Source organism: Spermophilus citellus (assembly GCF_964194105.1).
Source record: "Spermophilus citellus genome assembly, chromosome: 1".
NCBI classification, from domain to species: Eukaryota; Metazoa; Chordata; class Mammalia; order Rodentia; family Sciuridae; genus Spermophilus; species Spermophilus citellus.
In genome coordinates this window covers 121,710,446-121,730,751 of record NC_138182.1, presented here as the reverse complement: position 1 = coordinate 121,730,751, position 20,306 = coordinate 121,710,446, and the positions used below count along the sequence as shown (strand labels likewise).

Genomic DNA, 20,306 nt, shown 5'->3' with positions numbered 1-20,306 from the left:
GGCTATTAATTGGAGACATTTCTTCTCAGGCATTCAATGAAGAAAGTTCCCTTTAAGTTCTGTTTTAGCTGCATTCTAGAGATGTGGGTGTGTTCTCTTTTCATTCAGTTCAAAATACTTTCTAATTTCCCCTTTAGTTCATTCTGTGACTCATGGGTTTTATCTAATAGAGGATCATTTGCTTTTCTTCTTGTGATTTATTTCTAATTTAATCAGAGAATATACTTTGTGTGTGATTCAGATTCTTTTAAATTTCATAGATTCAGTTCATGGCCAAAAATATGGTTTGTCTTGGTCAATCTTCAGTATGTCCTTGAAAAGAACGAGCATTCTCCTTTGGTTGGATTGAGGGTCCTCTCAATGTCTATTGGGTCAAGTTAGTCGACGGTTGTTCAAGGTACACCTGCTGAAGCCAATGAAGATGTCAAAACAGAGCTGGGAGAGCAGTACTTTTGATTTGGTTTTATCTTTCTATTTAAACTGGGTTTCTTTGGGGCAGTATATGGTTGAATCTTGCTTTTGTTTATTTATTTTTCTTAAACACCATCTGACAGTTCCTGCCTTTCGATGGAGACAGTTGTGTCTAGGGTGCTTATCGACTCAGGCAAGTCGAATCCCACCCCCTGGATGCTCTTCTCCTTGTCTCTTGAGTGCCCTTTGTTCTGTCCCTCTCTTTTTCTGAGTGCTTTTGGGTGATTTTTAATATCCATTTGGTCTCCTTTGGGTATCAGCCCTAACGTTTTGATTTTCAGTGGCTATTGAAGTGGTGTGTTCTCAGACTCCACCCCCCTGCAGGGTCTCGTCCCTTGGTGGGCAGTGCAGTCTCTCCTGGTGTGGTCCCCTCTCCTTTCTGACCCTGGTGCTCCTGTCCTCAGTGTTTTCTACTAGGATGTGTATCATAAACCCACCCACGGAAACTCAGATTTACCCCCATATTGACCATTTTCAGTGTTTTTTTTTTACTTTTTGGTGTAGATGCCTATTTTCTTTCTTTCTTCTTCTTCTTTTTTTTTTTTTTTTAGAGAGAGAGAGAATTTTAATATCAATTTTTTAGTTTTCGGCTGACACAACATCTTTGTTGGTATGTGGTGCTGAGGATCGAACCCGGGCCGCATGCATGCCAGGCGAGCGTGCTACCACTTGAGCCACATCCCCAGCCCCAAGATGCCTATTTTCATTTGGTATCATTTTACTTCTTCCTGAAAAGGTTCCTTTAACATTTATTGTGGTGCAGCTCTTCCAGTGATAAATATTTTCAGCTTATGTCTTTATTTCTGCTTAATGTTTGAAAGACAATAGGGATAGAATTTTAGGTAGGCAGTGTTCCCCTCAGTGTGTTAAAGGTGCTCTTCCCTGTGTTCTAGCTTGTGTTATTTCTGGTGAGAAATGCGCTGTCACTCGTCTTTGTTCCTCTGTATGTAATATGCCCTTTTCCCTATGTCTGCTTTTAAGATTTTATGTTTATCATTAATTTTAGCTTCTTGGTGATGACGAACCTTGATCTTTCTTGTGCTTGGTTTTTGGTGTGCGTGTGTGTGCATGTGTGTGTGTGCGTGAGTGTGTGCGCGTGTGCGTGTGTGTGCGTGTGTGTGTGTGTGTGTGTGTGTGTTAGACCTATGGCTTAACCATCACTTCCTCAGGTATCTCGTTCTGTCTTCGTTCCCTTCCCTGGAAGTTCCCGTGACCCATGTGTCAGGTGGCTGTAAGTTGTCTGAAAGAAGAAACCCTGTTTGGTTTGGGGAGTCTTTCCCTGGGTGCCTTTGGCCTGGTTTCTGTTGCTCTACCTTCAGACACACCCTTCTTTGGGGCAGGGTCTGACCTGCCGTTAATCACGGGCAGTCTCTGTTTCCTCTCGAGCGCTGCGGTTTTGTCTCTGCATGTTTGACTTGTCTTTCTCATACTTCCAACTTCACGTTCTCTGTTTCACTTAGAGTTTGAGTAATTTAGGATACAGTCACAATACTTGTTGATACGTATTTGTCTTGTTCTACCCTTTGGGTCATTTCTAGGCCGGTTTCAGTTGACTCTTCTGCTCCCCCGGGTCATATTTTCCTGATCCTTTGTAACCTGGTAATGTTTTAGTGGATGCCAGATGTTCGGAATTTTACCCTCATGGTTGTTAGATATTTTAATATTTTTATAGATATTTTGACCCATCTTCTGGGGTGAAGTTATCTGGACTCATTTGACCCTTTAAGGTCTTCCTTCAAGGTGCCTGCTAGCGCCCCCGGGCAGTATTTTGTGCCGGGTTCACTGCTCTACCCTTCAGGTCAGGCAGCCCCGGGTGCTCGCACCAAAGCCCTGGGCATGTGACACGTTCCCGGCAGCAGTTGGTTGTGACAGACACAGGTACCTCTGATCCCAGTGGTGGTCTGTCCCCAGCCTTGTGCCGTTGCTGGACACCCAGGGAGACCCCGCAGACCTCTGGACTTCTCTGTGCAGCCTTCTCCTCTCTGGGGTTGTACTGCGCCCCACAAACTCGATTCCCTCCACCCCCCCTGGGCTCAGGGACTGCTCTGGGCTTCTCCTGGTGACCCTCACCATGCCCTATCCGGGAAACGCTCTTGGAGTCACTAGCTAGGAGGTTCATGGGGTTCACCTCATGTGCTTCCCGTCTTGACAGGGTCCCTGTCTTTTGGGGTCTGCTACAGTCTGAATATTTGTGCTCCTCCAAAATTCACTGTGGAACTTAATCCCTGGTACAATTATATTAAGAGGCGGGGGTTTTAGGAGTGACCAGGTCTCAAGGGCTCCACACTTGTGGGTGGCACCGGAGCCCTTAGAGGTGAGCTGGAGGGAGCTCCCCTTTTTTTGTTACTAGATTTTTTTAAAAAAATGTTCAATTAGGTATATATGACAGCAGAATGCATTTTGATTCATTGTACTCAATTGTAGCACAACTTTTCATTTCTCTGGTTGTACATGATGTAGTGTCACCCCATATGTGCATGTGCCTCGGGTAATGATGTCCATCTCATTCCACCTCTTTCCTGCCCCTTTGCCCCCTCACCTCCCCCCCCTCGTCCCCTTTGCCCAATCAAAGTTCCTCCATTTTTCCCATGCCTCCCCCATTATGGATCAGCATCCACTTTTCAGAGAGAACATTCAGTCTTTGGGTTTTTGGGATTGGCTTACTTCGATTAGCATGATATTCTCCAACTCCATCCATTTACCTGCAAATGGCATGATTTTATTTTATTTTAATGCTGAGTAATATTCCATTGTGTATATGTACCACATTGTCTTTATCCATTCATCTACTGAAGGGCATCTAGGTTGGTTCCACACTTTAGCTATTGTGAATTGTGCTGCTATGAACATTGATGTAGCTGTGTCCCTATAATATGCTGTTTTTAAGTCCTTTGGGTATAGTCAAATTTGCTGGGTCAAATGGTGGTTCCATTCCCAGTTTTCCAAGGAATCTCCATACTGCTTTCCAGATTGGTTGCACCAATTTGCAGACCCACCAGCAGGGTATGAATGTGCCCTTTCCCCCACATCCTCGCCAACACTTATTGTTGCTGTATTCTTGATAGCTGCCATTCTGACTGGCATAAGATAAAATCTTAGAGTAGTTTTGATTTACATTTCTCTAAATGCTAAAAGATGTTGAACATTTTTTTCATGCATTTGTTGATCGAATGTGTATCTTCTTCTCAGAAGTATCTGTCCAGTCCCTTGGTCCATTTATTGATTGGGTTGTTTGTTTTTTTGGTGTTAAGTTTTTTGAGTTCTTTATATATCTTGGAGAGAAATGCTCTATCTGACACATATGTAGCAAAATTTTGCTGGAGGGAGCCCACTTGGCCCCCTTCTCTGCTGCGTGAGGACAGGCATGTGTCCCCTGTGTCAAGTGAGGATGCACTAAAGCATCATCCAACGAACCTGCACCAGACGGCAGGTCTGCCTGGGGTGCCAATCCCACCCCCACATGGGACTTCCCAGCCTCTAGAACTACGAGGCAAATCCATACTGTTTATAGGTTATGCAGGCCAAGATACGGTGTTAGGCAGCAGGAGCAGGCTGAGAACCGTTGTTTCATGCATTTTGCTGGTTCTGAAGCTGCCCAAGGCAGGAGGATCAGTCCGTCCCTGCTACTCCATCGTGACCACAAGCACAAGTCTCTGCCTGTGAATGTTTTCTTCTGAAGGCCATCTGGGTTATTGTTTATTGCTGGGTGGTGCAGAGGCAACAAGAGCTTGTGTGCCCACAAATAGCTCGAGGACACACCAGGCCACTGCCTGACCCTTTAACCACTTCTTATTGTAATCTGTTTTTTCTTTCTTTCTTTCTTTTCTTTTCTTTTTTTTTTTTACCATTTAAAAGCATTTTCAAAGTACAATGATTGTTTGAGGTCCTGAGGGAGACAAGTTCCAGGCTAGCAAAAGTTCTCATGGAATTTTATCTCAAGAAAGACAGAGCTTTCTGATTTTAGAACTTGCTTTAACAATAAAAGCTAAACTAGCTTAAAAGTTTTTTTTTTAAATGACTAATGGTAGACAGAATCATTTTTAAAATGTTTGAATGATTTGAAGTGTATTCAATGGGAAGTGAAAGCTCTCCCCACCCCACTCCCCAAGTCTCCCTGTCACGATGAAACCCTTGAACACGGTGGGTGTCTGTAATCACTGACTTGTTGAAATGGAGATTGAAGGTGGGCTCCGTCTCTTACGGTCACGCCCTCTGTGCCCTTCACCATCCTGTCCACCTCCTGGCATGACACCTCTGGCCTGCTCAACAGTGATGGCCCAGGCTCCATTCCTGAGCCAGGGAGGGAGGGGAGGTGAGGGACCCGCCCACCGGGTCTCTGCTCTTGCGGGTGCTGCTGTGACCAGGACAGATCCCAGTCAGAGGGAAGTTAAACTTGCCAAGGCAATGAAGAGGGGTCCCCTAGAGGGCTGGCATCCCCAGCTTTTCTTGTCAAAGGAGACAGCGTCCTGTTTCTCCAGTGCTGAGGAGAGGAACCCTCCCCCCAACCTCTATTTTTTGGTCACAATAGAAAACTAGTTGATAAATATGAGATGGTGTCACCATTACCGCTTCAAGGCCTCTTTATCAAGTCCAGCGAGTGGCATCCAAGCTTCTTAGTGTCCAAGCTGTATGGTGTCCTGCCACCAGCAGTGCACCGTCCCCACGAGGGGCCGGGGGGCCACACCGCTGAGCTGGAGGAGGGTCCGGGGATCTGGTTGCCTCATCTTGGCCATGAAGAAAGGTGAAGGTAGGAAAAGAAAATCGAGAGCCAGGGTGGCCATGGCCATTTCCTCCTGGAGCCCAGCTGTGGTGTCCGTTGGGCCCAACAGCAGCTGCCCAGCAGCCCTGACCGAGCGGTCCCCCCTTGCCCTACTGGGACGATGTCCCTGTGTTCACTATGGAGTCCCCACTGGCACATCAGCTCCCGGGGCCAGATTTCAGAGTCTCCGTCCTCTCTAGTGACCAGAACAGAACCTGGCCCGAGGCAGGCACTCAGTCAATAACTGGGGAAGCATAAAAATGAGCCAATAGCTGGATTGAAGGCTTTAAGGGACGGGGACCTCATTGAACACCCAACGTGGCCTGACATGAATAACAGGGACGTGATTTTATTGACATACAGGTCGTATTTTTAATCAGTTGGACTCTACCTGGGACCAGATAGAGCAAATCAAAGGAGGAAGAGGAGGAGGAGGAGGAGGAAGAGAAAGAGGGAAAGCAAAAGCTGAGAAGCCGAGGTCCTGACAGCCCGATTCACAGTGCGGAGGGACATGGAGGAGAAATGGCATCTGATCATTAGGTCGTGAGGGTGATCGACCCATAAAATACACACAAATGCCACCACCCCAATTCAAATCTGGGAAGGCAGAGAGGGACAGCAAGGGACAGTGGACAAAGCCATAGATTGGAGTCCGGGGATTCTGCAGGGAAGGTGGAGAAGGAAGGGAAGAGGTCCCAGCACAGGCCTGGAGCAGGGAGGTCACGAGCCTGGTGACTTCAAACAGAGACATGGACAATTCCCATGGGCTCGGGAAGATCCCGGATGATGTTTTCCTTCCATCCTACAGTGAACGACTCTTGACGTCTCGTTCCCCGGGGGCATCTGTCCCATTTCTTGGATCCTGAACAGAACAAAGTTCAAGCCCCCCTCCCCCCCGCCCCTTGCTCTCCGGGAGCCGCTGCAGCCAGCTCTTGTCTTCACACAACACCAGCACGGCTCCTGTCGCGAGCACCCAGAACCTCAGCGTGCTTAGCCCCATGACGTCTGCCCCATCCCCGACTGTCCCTCTCTGTCTGGTGACACCCACCCTCCGTCTACCTACCCTTTACTCCATTGGAATTGCGCTCACCATCCAGGTGCCACTTCAGAGCTTCAGCAAGATCCATTGCTTGTCTCCTAGACTCAGGGCTCCCATGTCCAACGGTTCACCTGACATTGCTCCTTAATGTAGTCAAGGCTGAATCCTTGGTTTCCACAATGTCCCTTCCCATGGTCCCTGTCACCTCAGCCAATGCACTTTTGCCCTTCCAGTTGTTCAGACTAGAAACCCTGGAGTTATTCTTGCCTCCCAAATTCCTTTTTCTCCCTTGTACTCTACCTCTGTATTCCAGTGGCCGTGAGTCAGCCATTGGCTGTCGACCTTGCCTGCAAGTCTGCCCACAAAGGTCCTCATGTCCACGTGTTCAGGCTCCTGCATGGTCTCCTCCCACGCCTGGTCCCAGCCCCACACCTAGAACACAGAGGTGATGATGTGTGGCAAAGCCTCTCCTATGGCTTGCTCTGGGGACACCAGCTGCCACATGTGTGCCCCTCCTGCAGCCCTGCAGGGGATCCACAGTAAGAATCTGAGGAATGTGGCTAGCAGCAGGCACCACCTGGCTGTCCAGGAGAGGGCTGTGTTAGAAGCAAAGCCTCCTACCTGGCAGACCCTGAGAGGACTGTGGGGCCAGCCACGGCCCCTGCAAACTCACAAGAGGCCCCAGCCAGATCCATACAGCCAAGCCACATGCACGCTCCTGACCCACCTATGGGAACTGGAGGAGATGTAAATGCTTACTGCTACCTTGAGGGCATGAATACTGGGAAACTCTGCTACCTGGCAGTAGCTGCTGATGGCTCCTGACTAATCCTCCCGGAGTTTATTCTCCAGCAGGAGCCAGAGACTTTCAAAACATAAGTCAGACCATGAGGTGGGAGGATAGGTAGGATGGGATTATTGGTAGGTTAGATACTGTAGGAGAAAAGATTAGTGAACTTGAAGGCACAGCCACAGAACAGTCCAAAGTGAAACAGGCACAGTGAGCCCGAAAAGAAATCAACAGCGGCAGAGAAGCAGAGAAGCGTGAGCAATTTCAGAGATCTTGGAGTAGGAGCCTCTGAGAGAGAAGGAGAGACAGAATACCATGTGAGAAATAATGGGGCTTTGGTTTAGATGTGAGGCATGCCCCAAAAGATCACGTATGAGACAACACAAGGATTTTCAGAGGTGAGATATTAGGTTGTGAGATTTATAATCCAATCTGTGGATTTCTCCACTGGTAGATTAGCTGAGCTGTATCTGAGGCAGGCAGGGTGTGGCCGGAGGAAGAAGGCCACTGAGACTGGAGCTCTCTGTGTCCTGGTGGCCTTGTCCTGAGCTGCTTCCCTGGCCAGGCCCTCCCACCATGATGTTCTGCATCACCTTGGGCCCAGAGCTGCGGGGTCGGCCTGCTATGGACCTAACCTCAAAGCTGAAAGTCCAACCCAACTTTGCCTCCTCTATGTTCTTCCTGTCGTCATGTGTCTCGGTCACAGCAGCACAAACCTGACTCAAACAAACTGCTGTTTGTGTTCAGGTTTGCTAAACTCTGAACCCATAGACCTGACCTCAGTGAACCCCAGCACAAGAGACATGAGGGAAAGTACACTCAGCTACTTAATGGAGCCCTTAAAATCAGCGAGAAACTTAAACAGCAACCAGAAAGAAAAAGAAGCTCACAGGGCTGGGGATGTGGCTCAAGCGGTAACGCGCTTGCCTGGCATGCGCGGGGCACTGGGTTTGATCCTCAGCAACACATAAATAAAAATAAAGATGTTGTGTCCACCAAAAACTAAAACATAAATATTAAAAAATTCTTTCTCTGTCTCTCTCCCTCTCTTAAAAAAAAAAAAACACACATGCTAAAGGGGATCGTCTGAGCAGTAAAATGATACAAGGGGAACCTAGATCAACCCAAAGGACTGAAGGGCACCAGATGTGACAACTGCATGTAAAAACTTGATCACTATTTTTCTATTATTTAAGCCTTTTTAGAAGATAATTGTTGCTGGATATGGTGCTGCATGTCTGTGATCCCAGTGGCTTGGGAGGCAGAGATCGGTGGATCACAAGTTCAGGGCCAGCCTCAGCAACTTAGTGAGGCCCTGTCTCAAAACAGAGAAAATAAAAGGGGTTGAGGATGTAGCTCAGGGGTTAGGCTTGCTGGGTTCAATGCCGGGTACCAAAAAAAAAAAAAAAAAAAGAGCATTTTAGGCAATAACAAATTATTTGGTTTCTAACACGTGGAAAAAGTAAAATGTGCGCTCGTACAGCACAGAGGCCAGGAGGGGAGGATGGGGGCACGTATTTGCAAGTTCGCATTCTAGATGTGAACAGGATAGTACCACTTGAAGGTAGCCTGGGACGGATTCACTGTAACATAAATAACCAAAAATATTATTTAAAAAAAGTTAGAACTAATAAACCAATAAAAGGGACAAAAAAAGAATCATAAAAATTCTCCCGAATTCAAAAGAAGGCAAGAAAAGAAAACAGAAAGAGAGCAGGGGGACAAACATAAAACAAACATCAAATGACCGCTTTGGACCCGACCTACTGATACCCAACCACATGGGTTCAGTGTCCATGGTCTGGAGAGCCACGTTCAAGGGCAACTGTACACTGTTCACAGAGGCCCACCACGGACGGGTACAGACAGACGGGAGAAGAGCAAGAGGACAGTGACAGGCTCGCCCCTCGGGTCTCCACCCGAGCCCACGCAGCAGTGGTCACGTCGATGGGCCAGGGTGAAGCAGGCCACTTCCTGACAGCGGGAGTGCCAGTTACGCCAGAGGACGATGCTCCTGTTGTTCACGGAAGCAGTGACAGAGTCACAAACGCACCAGGTAGAAACCAAAGGGACTGAATGGAGCGGTGGACAGACCACCCCTGAAGTCAAGCCTCCAGCCCCGCTTTCTACAATTGATGGGTCTAGTAGGCACGACACTAATCCTGGGGGCTGGGACAGGGCTCAGCGGGCAGAGGGCTTGCCTCGCGGGCACAGCCCTGGGTTCCATCCCAGCACCACCAAAAACAGCCCCAACCACAAAACCCTCAGACTTACCGACAGGAGGGAGCAACCCTGTGGGCCAACTTGACCTGTTGCTACCACCAGCATTGGAATGTGCGATGTTTTCATGCACGTTGGACATTTATCAAGATGGACCTGATTCTGGGCCAGGAACCAACTCTGAATAGGTCATTGAAAATCTGAAATCACAGAGTGTATTCCACGGTAAACATGGAATTAGAAATCAGGAGTCAATACCAGTAAGATATCTGGAAAAAGCATAAATATTTAGGAACTAAATAATACATTGCTAAATAACTCATGAGTCAAAGAAGAAACCACACAGAACATTTTAAAGTGTTCTGACCTGAAGTAAGATGAAAAGACCGCCCGACGGCAGCTTGGGGGGGAGCAGGTAGGGCAATTTCTTTTTTTTAATCATTTAATTGATTTTATTTTTTTAAATACAGGACAGCAGAATGCATCACAATTCTCATTACACATATAGAGCACAATTTTTCACATCTCTGTTTGTATATAAAGTAGGCTGACACCAATTCGTATCTCCATACTTGTACTTTGTATGATGATGACCGTCACATTCCACCAACCTCGCTAACCCCTGCCCCCTCCCTTCTCTGCCCACCCCTCTGCCCTCTCTAGAGTCCATCTGTTCCTCCCACGCCCCCTCCCCACCCCACCATGAGTCAGCCTCCTGATATCAGAGGAGATAACAATGACCAGAGCAGGAAAATGATGAAGAAAGTCAATAAAACCCAAGATAAGGCAGCGGAGCAAGAGGATCCCAATCACCAGGGTGAGGAAGGAGAGGGCTGGTGCCACCGTGGTCCTGCATGTTGTACAAGGGACATTGGGAGCCATTCCCACCAATAAGCCCAACAGCAGGGTGAGGTGGACAGACTCCCTGGAGGACACCAAGACAACTGGTTCCGGGGAAGCAGACCATCCGAGCAGCCCTCTGCATACTGGAGAAATGGAACTCGTGTTTCAAAATCTTCCCGGAAGGAAACTTCATCTCTACGGCACCACTGGTTAAGTACACCAGAGTACAAGGGCCGTTCTACACAAATTACAGAGGAAACACTTCCCAATTCATTCCGAGATGCAAACATTGCTCCAAAAGCAGATGGAGACACGTGCGGGTGGGGGATGTGGATCAGAGCATCATTCCTTATGAACTAAAGTCATTAAAATGTCCACCATTTCAATCCTATTAGATATAAAGCACATCACCACCAAGTGGGCTCGTCCCAGGTCTGCAAACGTGGTTTGACTCAAGAATCAGCCAGTGTAACTCGCCCATTAGCAGACTGAGAAAGGAAAAACATCTCAACAGACGCAGAGAGTATTTCACCAACATTTATTCTAACTTAATCTCTTAGAAAAGGGAACGTCCTTAACTAGGTGAAGAAATGTATGCAAACCCCCTCGACCAACAGCACCCCGGATGACAGCAGCTGTCACCTTCCCACAAGACCAGGAACAAGTAGGGCTGTTGGCTCTCATTTCCATTCCAGATAGTTCTGAGGGTCTAGCCAACACGGCCTGGCAAGAAAAAGAAGCAAAGGGCATCCAGGTTAGAAAGCAAGAAACCTCCCTTGATCATCTCTGTAGAATGTCCTGCAGCATCTTCCCAAAATAGCCAAATAGACTAGTACAAATTTAGTTGGTTTAGCGTGGTTGCAAAAACGTAGTATCAGTATTTGAAAATCAATTATATTTCTATATATTAGTAATAAGCGGTAGGACACTGAAATTTAAATATGGGTGCCATTCACAGGAGCTTCAAAAATATGAACTATTTAAGGATAAATGTGACTGAAGACATGCAAATAGACTGAGAGCGTGGCTGAGCCTCTGCATTGTGGAGAGGTCCCATGTGTTTGTGGTGAGAGACTCGCTGCTGTTAAGAGGTCTCTTATCCCCAAGTTGATTGGTTAATTCGACCCAAGCAAAATCAAAATCTCACAGGCCTTGGTGCAGAAATGGACAGGCCCATTCTAAAACTGATAGGAAAATATAAACGACCCAGAGTAGCCAGAACATGTTTAGAAAAGAAAACAAGTCGGGAGAGCTACGTCTTCTGGCTTCAAGACTTATTATAAAGCTACTCTGTTAAGACAGAGGCGTGCGGTGTGGACGGCAGGAGGAAGAAGTAGGTCAGCGCAAGAAGGAAGTGTCTGTAAGGAGACACAGAGGGACGTGTCCAGCTGATTTACAGCAGAGGCGCCAGGTGAGGGGAGAGAGAGGGCGCACTTCCCATCAGATAGTGCTGGGGCGTTCTGGGTGCACAGGCAAAGAAACCAGCCCACCAAGATGACCACAGACCGAAGGGTAAAACTTTCAACTGTGAAGCTCATTGAAGAAAACGCAGGTGACCAGAACTCAGCCGGACTCAGCATCTCCACGCATGCTCCCCAGACCTGGCTGTGGCTTCAAAAGTCTCTGAGGGGTTTATTAAAATGCAGATTCCTCAGACATCCCAGGCCCAGTGGGGCGGAATTTCTGGGGGAAGGGCCCAGGAATCCGTGCAGCAGCTCTGGGAGCCCCGGATGCCTAGAACGCTTCTAGGCATCCCGGGGCCTCGCCATCATCTGCAGCAACCCCACCTCCCTGGGCTCAGTCAGGCATTCCAAAGTCCTCACTCACCACAGACAAACTGTAGCAGAAAAGCTTCTTTCTCATTCTGCAAAGTCCTTGTGCTTTTGGAATAACTTTTAACTGATTTGAGTTTTGTTACCCCTGTTGTGATCATGGCTTCAGTACCATTGACTGAGCGGACAGCATGGGGCCCTGGGCTAACAAGGAGGCTCCTAGACCCTAAGTCACTCACCAAGCACAGGCCAGCTCTGGGATCTTCCGACGAACCCAGGTTCTGCCCTGTTCCCCACCATCACGCCTGCCAGGACTTGGAGCTCATGATTCCGGATGCGCCCGGGGCTCCTGTCTCTTGGCAGGTAGCAGGACAGACGCGAGGTTCTCATCTTACCCCGAGGAGCTGCTGACTCTCCAGAGGGAGGGACAGACACAAATAAACAGATAAATAAAAAAGATAATCAGACCCGCTGATTAAGTGTGATGACAGAAATCAGAGGGAAAAATGGAAAAGAGATCAGCAAGCCCACAGGACAAGGGAGGAGGAAGTGAGCCAAGAAGTCGGGGACTGACGTGCTTACCAAGCCCCCCGGGGGGATGATGAGAAGGCTCACGCTGTTGGCTGGGTCCCTTCAACAGATAGCACCTCAATGTCCACCGTGGGGGAGGAGTGAACAAATCACTTGTGGCAAATCAACACTCTGGGAGTGTCAAGCTGTCCCGTGGGGTCTGCTGCGTGGCTTGTTAGGAGGGAAAGTGAGCCACAAGTACCCATGGACTGCAGGGGCCCAGTTTTGCCAAAAGACCAGCCCCAAGCCCAGAGGCTGCCTGTACACGGATTTGCATGCATCTTTGTGAGCACAAGAGGGGGGGTTCACCCCAAATTTGGAGGCGTGGAGGGCAGGCGAAGGGGAGAGGAGGTGTTTGTGGGATTTTCCTATGTGCCACACTCACATGTGTCACTCAGTAGGTGGATGTGTGCCACTTCTGCAAAGTGTGAAGAGGGATTTACTAAGAGAGAAAGGGTCCGCCCAGCTCAAGGCCTGAGCCAGGATGGACATGGCGCCCAGAACAGGGCCAGGGCCTCGCTGCTCTTCTTGGTGGCTGGCGGGAGGGTGACTTGCAGGAGGAGGCCCCTAAAAGGTGTGGTTTCTGAGTGGGAAGCTGCTCGTGCGGGGTCAGGGCGCAGGCCCTTCTCTGTGAGCCCTGGTGACAGGCCAGGGAGATCAGGCAGTCTGCAGGGGAAGGCCTGGCAGTGGCCGGGCTGCAGGTGTGGTTGGGCCTTGGGCTGTCCATGTGGAGCAGCAAGAAGAGGGGTGCTGCTGGGGCTGCTGGGAGGCTGGGCAGCTGCCTGTCCCTGCCCAGGAAGGACACAGTGGGAGGGAGGGGGAGCCTGCTACTGGCAGCTGTTGGGCAGGGCCATTCCAGGCCTTGGGAGCGCAGCAGGTGGCTCTGCTGACACAGACCCCCGGAACAGTAAATCCTCTGGGCTCAGGAGCCTTCGGAGAAGGCTTCCAGGGAACTTGAGCTCCAGTTCATAGAAGGCTGCACAGAGCTCGCCCTATTTTCAACCTGCTAAAAATCCTCCTCCCTTCCCCTCGCCCTGGCAGAGGCCCCTATAACTCCAGTCCTGGGCTGTGAGGGGTAAAGGGAGAGGTCCCTCCCTACATCTGGAGGAGGGTCCCTCAGCCCTCTCACCTCAGGCTTCCAGGCTGGCGCCCTGGGCGGGTGGCCCCATACCTTCCTCCTAACTGTGGGGTGCTCCCTAAGACCCCTCTTTGCCTCCTCTTCTCCTGTGGCCCCATGAAGGGCAGGGTGTCAGGTGCGCTCCTTCTTTTCCCAGGCAGAGTGCTGGCAGGCCAACCGCAGGCGTTGGAGGGCCGGAAGGGCATCCTATGACCCTGGAGAATGCCCTGACACCAGGGGAGACCCAAGACTGCGGCATAGTGGGAGACACCCCTAACAGTGCTGCCTCCCCTAGACTTCCTGGAGGGTGACATGAGGGTCTGAGCTGTCCCGGCCCCCTCCCTTGGGTGGCCTGTTACGTGCAGCTGAGAGCACCCCACTGGCTGCACGGGGTGTGCAGGGCAGCTCCAGCACCCGCCCCTCCCCCCCCATTCACAGTCCCCTACACACGGTGGCAACGACTTGCTTCTGCCACAAGCCCTCAGACACATCCCATCAGAACCTCTTAGAGGGGCTGATGGGAACAAGTCGCTGGGCTCATGGTCAGGAGTTGTGACTTGGCATACCTGAGGACAGGCCAGCCATCTGCATTTCTAACAGCCCGCCCCCCGCCCCCCAGGGATTCTGATGCTGCAGACCAGGGTCACACTCTGCAGTCCAGGGTCACGCTCTGAGGACAAACTGCCTGGAGAACGGTTGGCATCAGATTGAACCCCTCCCCAACTTTTCCTCCCTTCATCCTGTCCCCGCCAGGTTGGGGCTCCCAGGTGTCCAGCAGAGGCTCTCACTGTCACCCCAGGGTGGCTGGAAAGGGGAATGTTTATTGGGCATCTGTGAGTGGCAGGACAGGCAGTGGGCAGCGGATTTAAGAAACCAAGCAGCGAGGTCAACCGTGCTCAGCAGTAACAAGATCTGTAAGGAAACCCAGGGAGCCGCCTTCCACAGGAGGCCACAGGAGGCTCTGAGCAGGGGACACTGGCACCAGAGAAGCCAAAATAAGGGGTAAGTGAGCTAAACTGAAGAGTGCTCAGGAAGAGGAAATGAGGAATGCAAAGGTCCAGGTGGGGATGAGCTGGGTGTGGTCAGAGCTCAGAGAGTGGCACTGGCCAGGAATCAGGGAGCAAGGGAGAATGGCCCAGGATGAAACTGAGAAGAGGCAAAGGCGGGGGTGTGCTGGTCACCTGTCGCTACAAACAAGCACCCCCAAGCCTTCGTGGTGTGGAACACAACTGTTAGGCTTGAAGGTTCTGTGGGTCAAAGATCTGGAAAGGGACAGCTGTTCTGTCTCCCCTGGGTCTAGGCCCTTAGCTGGAATGACCTGCGTGGCTGGGGTGTGGCAGGTCACTCCAAGAGTTCTTCATTCCCAGGGCTGGGCCTGGTGGCTCAGCTGGGTCAAAGTGTGCTCAGGGACCATGTCATCCTGAACTCTTTCACGTGGCCTCTACAGCATGCTGGACTCAGGCCAGACTGTCTTCTTACATGGCAGCCGAAGGCTCCAAGAGCTGGTGTCCCGGCCAACCAGACAGAAGTGCCAGGAGTCACGAGGCATCATCCCCACTGGTCGAGCACTCGCAAGCCCACCCAGGTTCAGTGGGAGGAGTAATGATCTTCAGCTCTGTCTCTCCAAGGCCACCGTAGGAGCTGTGCTCAGTCTGGGTGCAGTGAGGACTGGGAAGGTTGTAAGCATCGGACTGACCTGGGCCTGTGCTGGCTTTCAGTGATGCTGCCTGGCATCCTCCTCTCACTCAGAGGATCACAGAGGACATCTGTCCAGGGCTCTCGGTGAGGCCCAGTCTGGCGACGAGCATCCTAAGTGCAGGTGTGAGAATCTTACTTTCTCTTACAGTTACACCGAGTCATTAACTCACCTCCTGTCCGCTGGGCACTTGGAAAATGGCCCTTTGCAGATGGGAAGGGCCTGCACCTTCGCAGTGGCCCGATCCATTTTCTAAATGAGGGCATCAGGTTCAAGGCAGGCAGGAGACTTGGCTGAGGCTCCAGAGAGTGGGGATGCTGGCATCTGGGCCCAGCTCCTCTGAGCCAAGCTTGGAGCTCTTTATTCTTCCACATCCTGGGTAGGACAGAGCCCTTGGACCCTGGACTGGCTCTTCTGGCATCTGATTTCCAGGAAGGGGCACTCCATATTGAGGAGGCCCATTCTGGGCCAGCAGAGAGTTCATTCTGTGGCAGAGAATTCTCTGCTTTGTGCACACAACTGGGGATTTATAAAGCTCACCACAGAACCTGGCTGAACACACACTGTCTCTCCACTTGAGGGTCAGCATCCGGAGCACCAAGCGCTAGGCTGACCACGTCCGGCCCCCACACCTCCCTCCCAGGGAACCCTGGCAGCTCACTCTGAAGGAGTGCCCTGCTCATCGACTTCAATGTGCTCATGAAAAATTCCCCATGAAACCACTCTGCCCACCGTACCCTACTGTTTGAGTTTGTGTTTAATACATGCTGTACTTTTCTGGTGCCCAAGGGCGGGGGGGACTCTCGGCCCGTGTGAAGTAGGCAGAAGCACTTGGAAGAAGTTTCTGGAAGCGTGTTGGAGCTGGCCTGGGAAAACGGCTCTGAATGGCCACTCCCGGGGGCTGAGGCCTTGGAGGCTGGGAGCCCCCGGAGCTGTGCAGGAACCCTCAGCGGCAGGCCCACGTGTCTTGTTGATTCTGAACCTTTGACAAAATTAGGAGCAGCTGCTCGGGCCAAGCAGGGATGGTTTATGATGTGCTGACACCTCAGGAGATGTTACAGGGAGTGCCGGGCGCCATCTCCGGAGGACGCGACTTTCCCCCGGCAGGCCCAGGAATGCAGCTCCCGTGTGCTCGCCGCTGGGCACACAGAGGGAGCCTGTGAAGGGTCACTTTGGCCAGGCCGGCCAGGCCCAGACCCCATTCCTCGAGGTTTTGGCCTTCAAAAGAGCGAGCCTCTCCTCCCTGGCAAGACAGGCGCTGCTCTGCCATTGCTGTGGCCTGTGGGGACGCCTACTGAAAGGCCAGGCAGCCTCGTGAGCACAGCCAGCTCAGCCCGGGGACCATGCTGGCCCTGCCACTTCCCAGCTGTGTCACCTGGGCCAACCAGCTTGCTTTTCTTCACCATGAAAGGAGGCTGATTTCTTCTGCCCTCCCGAGTAGCCACCGGACGGGAGGTGCTGTTGGTCAGGGCCTGAGGGCCATGCTGAGCTGCTTCTGCGGGTTCCTTTTCTCATCCACAAGATTCCTGTGACAGAGCCACCCTTTTACAGAAGAGAAAATAAGGCCCAGGGAGGTGGGAACCTTGCCCGGGATCCAAATCCCCCAGAATGCAGGGCTGACCAGGATGTGGACGGCCCTCTAGATTTCCTGCTCAGCTCTTGTATCAGATGTTGCTGTCTAGAGGCCTAGGGACAGGCCTGGCTGGCAGTGGCTCACTGCCCCTTGCTCCCTTTCCATATGCCATCTGCTGACTGTAGGAGACAGATAAGCCGACCAAAGCCTTGGCACTGCAGGTCAGAGCTGGCAGGAGCTCAGTACCCGCAGAGCCAGCCCCCGTCATGCACCTGTGCCAGCTTCAAGGCAGGCTACTCCAACAGGGTGGCCACTCCCAGGCTTTTAGTACTGCCCTGGGCAGCTTCCGTGCTCTCAGACTGGTGCAGCAGCCTGAGGAGCCCAGTGCGGTGGTGGTGAGGCACCTCACACGAGAACCTCCGGGGAAGGTCATTTGCTCTTGGAGCCTTGGTTCCTCATGTGCAGGTGACCGTTGTTCTCTTTCTTCAGAGCATTTGTGAGGCTTAATCCCATGGAAGCCCTTGGTGTGGCATCTGGCCCGTGACATGCACTCAGCTGAGGGTAGCCAGTATTGTCTTACCCTACAGACTCAGATGCAGGTCACCATAAGGGCAGGGAGCTGGGCCTTCCTTTTATGAAATATTTTAAGAAACAGGCAAAAACATCAAAGAAAGACACATCTTCCTGGCTTTAGGGGCCTTCATTCTCTGTGTAACTATTTTGAATCTTCTTTTTAAGAATCTTTAACCTTTTCTCAAATGAAGCAAGAAGTCCCCTTCCCAACCTTCCCCAAGGGAAATATGAGCGATTCCCAAGATGCTGTCCATGTCCAGCTCCTGTTGCAAGGCAGAACTCCGTGTGCCCCTCTGCACAGCTGTCCCGTCCTCCAAGAGCCCGGTCAGAGTTTTCTGTGTGTTGTTTAAGGCACATAATTACTTGTGCGTTTTTCCTGAGTCCTTAAGAAAATCCTTAAATTCCCACAGAGTCCATTTAAATTATCTAAACAGTGAAATTCTTCTTGCACTGACCTTAAGGGAACAGAGTGGTTTGCAGAAATGTCCAAGAAGCAATCATTTTACGGGGGCTGACCTCTGTCTGTGGGGCCCCCCCACCAAGAATTCCACCCAAGAAGGAAACAGAAGCGCAGTGCCTGGGACAGCAGATGCTGTGCCTAACGGATGCAGGTCCCTGTCCCCTCCCTGCTGACAGACAGTACCCTGATTTTGTTCAGGACAGCAATGAACCCAGGTCCCAGGGATGTACACACTTTTCCAGACACACTTGCAACAAGGGGTGGTGATAGGACATGTTCTGGAGGATGGGACGTGCACACAGGGTGGAGCTTAGGAGACTCTTTGCAAGATGAGCACTCGCTCCCTCCTCTGCGTTTCCCCCTAGACCCAGGATGGGTGCAACATGGCCGCCATCTTTTTGTATGGATACATGATGATTATAGACAATAGTGGGATTCGTTATGCCACACATTCACACATGCACACAACATGATTCGATCATCTCATTTTCTGGTATCTCCCTTTCCCTCTCTTCTCTCCCCCATCTGCCCCATCCCCCTTCTATTATTGCACTGCTATTTGGATTAGTGCACTATGATTATCCACGTGAACACACTCACATGCAACTCATGTAGATTCATACGGAGACATGATATAATCTGGTAGATTTCATTTTCTAGGACTTCTCCCCCATCTCCTTCTAGATCCTCCATAGCCACCACCTTGAAAACGAGACAGGGACACACAGAGACGTGGTCCTGTCTTCACTGAGCAGCTCAACTATACGGCCAGCCCTTTCTACCTCCAACCCAGTGGTAATGGGAGGAAAGTAAACTCCCTCTGGTAAGAGAGAAGGCTGAGGAGGGAGTTGGGTTGACCAGATGGCTGAACTTCTTTGTGGCTGATACATGACATGAGGGTGCTAAGGGGCCTGGGGAACCCCCCGATGAGAACATGACCACCTCTTCCTGGGCCCTTCTTGTCCATAGGAAGAAAAATTGTTAAAGTCATTTCAGCTGGGTTTCCCATTACTTGCAGCCCAAAGTTTCCTATCTAAGAAGCAGGGGGCTGGTGGCCTTTGGGAACTCAGGAAAAACACAGAAACAAATACAGAGCAGACAATTCAGGGATGGATTTTCCTTTCTGACCACAGTCTTCTTTCTGGGTTACAGCCTGACCCAGTGACCCCGCGTAGATAGCAGAGTGGTCAGAAAAACCTAGATCAGAAGTCTAGATGTGTCACAGATAAAAAGAAAAAAGAAGGGTCCTTGGGTCATGAACCCCTAGCCCTTAGGGGAGGGTGTCCTCTCAGACAGCACCGGGTTCTCATCGCCCTGTTTCCTGGGTTCCCATTTGGCTTTGTCAAATTACTCACCGTTTCTTGGACATTCTGTGCCTTGGCTAGGCCTTCCACTTGGCTCCAAAGCTTTCATCATCCCTTCCTCCACTCCCCTCTCTGGCTTGTCCTTCAGTGCCCTGCTCGATGACCTCTTCTGTAAGGTCCTCCCTGGTCCCCCCATGCTCCCCCCACACACACCGGAGGCACTGCTCCTTCTCCCAGGTCATCTTGGATCTCCACTGTGACATCTTCTCCGGCCCTGCCTTATGCAACCAGTTCCTGACCCTTGGCCCACACCAGTCTAGGCACTTGGCACAGGACACCACAATTCTTTGTAGACATGTTTATCTCACCCGCCAGAGGAGGATTTTTGGGAGGGCAGAATCCATTTATCTTGACCATTTTCACTTTGTCCAGAGCCCAGTGTGGTATGTGGAAGACAGCAGTCAGGGCTCAACTGTTCAAGTCCACTTTGTGGCTCCAAGTGTCTGCCTTGGAACACCAGTCTTTTGGGACCACCTCAGGAACTGCACACCAAAATGCTCCATGGCCACATGGTGGTGGGCAATGCCAGGCCAGGGGAGCTGAACAGACCTTCACAGCCAGGTCTCACAATGCGAGTCTCCAAGGAACCCTAAGTGTGCCGGGTTTCTCAGAGGCTTCGACCAGGGGACCTCTCTTGTGGAGAATCTTGAGGACTAACGTTGAGGAATGCATTTTGAAAACCCTAAATCAAACAACTCCTTTCTCTTAAAAGGAAAGGATAATTCAGTGCATTTCTTAAGATCTCCCAGCTGGATGGAGGTACAGATGAGGCCCAAGATTGAGAGCCCTTGAAGGCATGCCTGGGTCACCTCCAGGGTCACCAGAAGACAGTCGGGGAGCCACAGTTGAAAAGGCAGCAGTTAGAAGGGTCAAGATGACCTGAGCTCAAACCCAGCTGTCCCTCTCAGCCCATCTCCATGGCAAACACTCAGACTCTCTCAGCCTGGGGCTTCTTATCTTGAAGATGTGGCTAATGTCACCTACTGCACATGATGCTTGTGATGTCTGGAGGGTCGAATCCAAATCAAAGGCTCAACAAATGGTTGCTATGGAAGCCAA

At 50.8% G+C, this 20,306-nt stretch overlaps 1 long non-coding RNA gene across 1 annotated transcript; it reads right to left on the bottom strand.

The window, feature by feature from the left end:
- Positions 1-5,683: 5,683 nt before the first annotated feature.
- Positions 5,684-19,435, bottom strand: LOC308655211. Its single transcript, XR_014023418.1, has 3 exons — positions 19,239-19,435; positions 9,334-9,479; positions 5,684-6,701 (listed from the first exon to the last, which is right to left on the bottom strand). It is a non-coding gene; the product is annotated as an uncharacterized lncRNA (long non-coding RNA).
- Between the last annotated feature and the right edge of the window lie 871 nt (positions 19,436-20,306).